Genomic DNA, 5,000 nt, shown 5'->3' with positions numbered 1-5,000 from the left:
TTCACTATAACACAGTGCCTCGTGTTCAGTCCTGTTCACTATAACTTCTGTAATGTATAACATTATTATTTATCTCCATTATACACACCATCTCCTTTATCTAGAATAACTTCTGTATTGCATTACAAGCCTGGATTTATAATGGCTTCAGTTATTCAGTTATAATGGCTTCAGTTATGTTCAGTTACTGGAACGAACATTTCATTTATCTCATTATAAAAAAAAATGATAAATAAATTTGGAAGTTTTTTTATTGGTGGGGGAAAAAACGCCCCCACTGAAAAAACGCCCCACTGAAAAAACGCCCCCACTGAAAAAACGCCCCCACTGAAAAAACGCCCCACTGAAAAAACGCCCCACTGAAAAAACGCCCCCACTGGAAAAACGCCCCCACTGGAAAAACTCCCCCACTGGAAAAACGCCCCCACTGAAAAAACGCCCCACTGAAAAAACGCCCCACTGAAAAAACGCCCCCACTGGAAAAACGCCCCACTGAAAAAACGCCCCACTGAAAAAACGCCCCCACTGGAAAAACGCCCCACTGAAAAAACGCCCCACTGAAAAAACGCCCCCACTGGAAAAACGCCCCCACTGGAAAAACGCCCCCACTGGAAAAACGCCCCCACTGGAAAAACGCCCCCACTGAAAAAAAAAAAACGCCCACACTGGAAAAAAAACCGCCCCCACTGAAAAAAAGTAAATGTGTTCAAGGCTTTGGCTAAGATGTTAAGCTGAGATAGATAGATAGATAGAGAGAGAGAGAGAGAGAGAGAGAGAGAGAGAGAGAGAGAGAGAGAGACTGTGGTTGTGAACTGAGAGAAAGAGAGAGCGAGAGAGGGAGGGGGGCAGGAGACTGTGTTTGTGAGCTGAGATAGATAGAGAGAGAGAGAGAGAGAGAGAGAGAGAGAGAGAGAGAGAGAGAGAGAGAGAGAGAGAGAGAGAGAGAGAGAGAGAGAGAGAGAGAGAGAGAGAGAGGGGGGGTTAACGTCGCTGCTCCCTGGCTGAGGACAGAGTTACCCCCCCACACCGCAGGGGGGGGGGGCTGCTGCTTCCCCCCCCCCCCCCCCCCCGTGTCGAACAAGGGCCTAACCCACCCACCTTGCGACACAGCCACGAATAATAATTATGTACCTCTCCTGGAATATGTCGTAATTACATTAAGATAATCTCTCTCTCTCTCTCTCTCTCTCTCTCTCTCTCTCTCTCTCTCTCTCTCTCTATCTATCTCAGCTCACAAACACAGTCTCCTGCCCCCTCCCTCTCTCTCTCTCTCTCTCTCTCTCTCTCTCTCTCTCTCTCTCTCTCTCTCTCGGTGGCTCTGGTCGTAGCCAGCCAAGTTCTTCGTACTTCGTTGTAAGTACTTATAAGTAAGTAAACTCTCATTGTAGGTACTTACAAGTAAGTAAACTCGTTGTAAGTACTTATAAGTAAGTAAACTCTCATTGTAGGTACTTACAAGTAAGTAAACTCGTTGTAAGTACTTATAAGTAAGTAAACTCTCATTGTAGGTACTTACAAGTAAGTAAACTTGTTGTAAGTACTTATAAGTAAGTAAACTCTCGTCGTAAGTCCTTATAAGTAAGTAAACTCTCTTGTAAGTACTTATAAGTAAGTAAACTCTCTTGTAAGTACTTATAAGTAAGTAAACTCTCGTCGTAAGTACTTATAAGTAAGTAAACTCTCTTGTAAGTACTTATAAGTAAGTAAACTCTCGTCGTAAGTACTTATAAGTAAGTAAACTCTCTTGTAAGTACTTATAAGTAAGTAAACTCTCTTGTAAGTACTTATAAGTAAGTAAACTCTCGTCGTAAGTACTTATAAGTAAGTAAACTCTCTTGTAAGTACTTATAAGTAAGTAAAATCTCGTTGTAAGTACTAATATGTAAGTAAACTCTCGTCGTAAGTACTTACAAGTAAGTAAACTCTCTTGTAAGTACTTATAAGTACGTAAACTCTCTTGTAAGTACTTATAAGTAAGTAAACTCTCGTCGTAAGTACTTATATGTAAGTAAACTCTCGTTGTAAGTACTTATAAGTAAGTACTCTAAGGGCTGGCACTGTTTGGGATAGGGGCTGGCACTGTTCAGGGATGGGAGTTGGCACTGCTGCTGGTAAGTAGCGTTGGCACTGTTGTAAGGTGAAGTTGGCACTGCTGGAAGGTGAGGGCTGGCTGTCACTGTAGGGGTGGAGAGTGGCACTTGTGGTGGGGGCTGGCACTGCTGAAGGCAGGGCTGGCACTGCCCCTGGGGAAGGGACTGGCACTGCTGAAGCCAGGGCTGGCACTGCCCCTGGGGAAGGGACTGGCACTGCTGAAGGCAGGGCTGGCACTGCCCCTGGGGAACTGACTGGCACTGCTGAGGGGTAAGGCGACACTGCTGGGGACTGGGTCTGGGCACTGCTGGCACTGACACAGAGGTTAGTATATGGCTGTCACTGCAGGGGGGGGGACTGTGGGTGTCACTGCAGGGGGACTGCTGGGTGTCACTGCTGGGGGGAGAGGGGAAGGACCTGGACCCCTCACTGTGAAAGCACTGCTGGGGGGGGAGGGGGGGGAGGGCGGAGACAGCACACTAGGTGGCAAGCACTGCTGGGGGGGGTAGGGTAGGGGGTGGAATTCACTGCTATAATTGGCTCTGGCAGTGACTCTATACTCTGTAGGGGGTGGAGGGGGATTGGCTTGCTGTGGGGGGAGAGGGAGAGGGAGAGGGACAAGACGACCCCCTTCTAACAAGCTAACTACCCAATTACCCAACGACCTCGTCAACCACCCATCGATAACCAGGGCTGTTCACTAACGACCCCCACCCCCCCCTAAACACGACCCCCCACCAAATCACTGCACGACTCGAACACAAAATCTTTCAAAATACATCCAATACACCATCACTAATACACTAGGGTATTGTATACCTCATCCAAAACCACAGTTCGATGTAGTCTATACGCCAAAAAATATATATATATACGCCGGGGGGCTCTATACGCCAGGGGGTGCTCTCTCTTTTTCCCCTCTACACACACACACTACGCAAGATATACGCCAAATATATATATATATATATATATATATATATATATATATATATATATATATATATATATATATATATATATACGCCGGGGGGCTCTATACGCCGGGGGGGTGCTCTCTCTTTTTCCCCTCAAACACACACTACGCAAGATATACGCCAATATATATATATACATACATATATATATATATATATATATATATATATATATATATATATATATATATATATATATACGCCGGGGGGGCCTTTCTTTTTCCCCCCCTCACCCACAAGACAGCGGTAAACACTGGGCGTAAAAGAGAGAGAGACACAGACACACACGCAACAGAACACAAAGGCGAAGGCGAGCGAGGGGAGACACAGAGAGAGAGAGAGAGAGAGAGAGTTCGTGCGCACTCCGATCCTCTCTCAACACTACTGTCTACCCACTAGTACTAACGTTATCATACAAACATAACCCCCTCCGCAACCCCCCCTCCGCAACCCCCCCTCCGCAACCCCCTCCGCAACCCCCCCTTCCCCTCTCTCTGTCCTCAACACCCTCTCCCCTCCTCCCCCCTCCCCTCTACTCTACTACACCCCCCTCCCCCCCTAAACAACACAGCTGGCACGCGCACATGACAGCATAATCAGATATAAAATAAAAAAAAAATAAACAAACAAAAAAATGAGGGGAGGAGGAGGAGGAGGAGGTTTGGAGATAAGGTGTTTTTTTGAACTCTTTTATTTGAACGTCAAATTTATTTTACTCACTTAGTTATTAATTTGGGATACGAGTAAATAGCGTCCAATTGCACTGGGGGCGACTGGTAAGGGGGGTGAGGGGGGATGAGGGGGGAAAGAGAGGGGAAACAGATTTAAAGAGGAGGGGAAGGGAAAGGGAGGGGATAATAATTGGGAAATCAGAGAATTTCCCCTCAACTTCGTCTATATATATATATATATATATATATATATATATATATATATATATATATATAATATATATATATATATATATATATATATATATATATATATATATATATATATATATATATATATATATATATATATATATATATCAAACGCCATGGCTGATGGCAGCTGACGTGACATCGAGCCAGCGCACGAGATGACGGGCGAACAGGAGTGGACCCCAAAAAATATTCCTGGCGACGATTCTCCCCAGCGCACCACCGACCAGCGCACCGCTGACCACTCTTATATAAACTTTAATATAACCACCTTACGACGGGTTGTAAGGTAGTTACGACACTTAGGAGGGTCGTAAGGGAGGAGGTCGTCTTTCGTGGGGGGGGAGCCGGGCCTTATCACTTGCCTAGGGGGGGTTATTTAAGGGGGGATGGGATGGAGAGAGGGGGAGAGGCAGACGACGCGCGCGTCTGTTTGTTGACGAAGGCGGAGGTGCGCGCGCGCGCGTGTGCCGGCGGCGGTGTTGCCATCACCAGAGCTTCGATTTATTTTTCTCCTCCGATGTCATTATCTTTATCATAAATATAAATATAACTGAACGGGGGGTGGGAGGGGGTGGAGGAGGGATTACATTATATATACATCCATTTATATCATAATTCCTACGATGAATTATATAATATAAATGAATATTAATTCCCCACCCCCCCCACGTACGAAATAATCGAATGTACATAATGATAAATATCTTTATCAAAACTGTATCATAATTTATATAGAAGTTCAAGGGATAAATGGAGGCTATGGATGTATATATAGTTTCTATGTAATTCTATAGTTCTGGCAATAGATAGATAGATAGATTATACAAGCAGGACAATTGGTAACTACCCCCTCCCCCCCCTTACTCTCTGGGGGTAGACGGTATATGGGGGGGAGGGGAGGAGGAGGAGGAGGGGGTAGGGTAGGGGGGTAGACAGTATATGGGGAGGGGGGTAGGGGGTGGGGGGGAGGGGAGGACCTACCGTCGCCATATGGGGACCCCCGGCG

The 5,000-nt window shown here is 45.7% G+C and overlaps 1 protein-coding gene across 5 annotated transcripts in view; it reads right to left on the bottom strand.

Moving 5' to 3' along the window:
• LOC139764301 (uncharacterized) overlaps positions 1-5,000 on the bottom strand; it is a 256,009-nt gene that overhangs the window by 41,049 nt on the left and 209,960 nt on the right. Inside the window, exons 1-2 of one of the 5 annotated variants that reach the window (XM_071690789.1) lie at positions 3,351-3,418; positions 1-47 (exon numbers count right to left, since the gene is read on the bottom strand). The exon at positions 1-47 is cut by the window's left edge and continues 866 nt beyond it. The exons of 3 other annotated variants lie outside the window; for them this stretch is intronic. The gene's annotated coding sequence lies outside the window, so the exon portion shown is untranslated. Of the gene's footprint in view, positions 67-3,350; positions 3,419-5,000 lie in introns of those variants that run through there. One more of the 5 variants, XM_071690790.1, reaches the window with a different exon arrangement.

The sequence above is a fragment of the Panulirus ornatus genome, chromosome 49 (assembly GCF_036320965.1).
Source record: "Panulirus ornatus isolate Po-2019 chromosome 49, ASM3632096v1, whole genome shotgun sequence".
Taxonomy (NCBI): Eukaryota; Metazoa; Arthropoda; class Malacostraca; order Decapoda; family Palinuridae; genus Panulirus; species Panulirus ornatus.
This window is presented reverse-complemented; position numbering and strand designations above follow the sequence as displayed.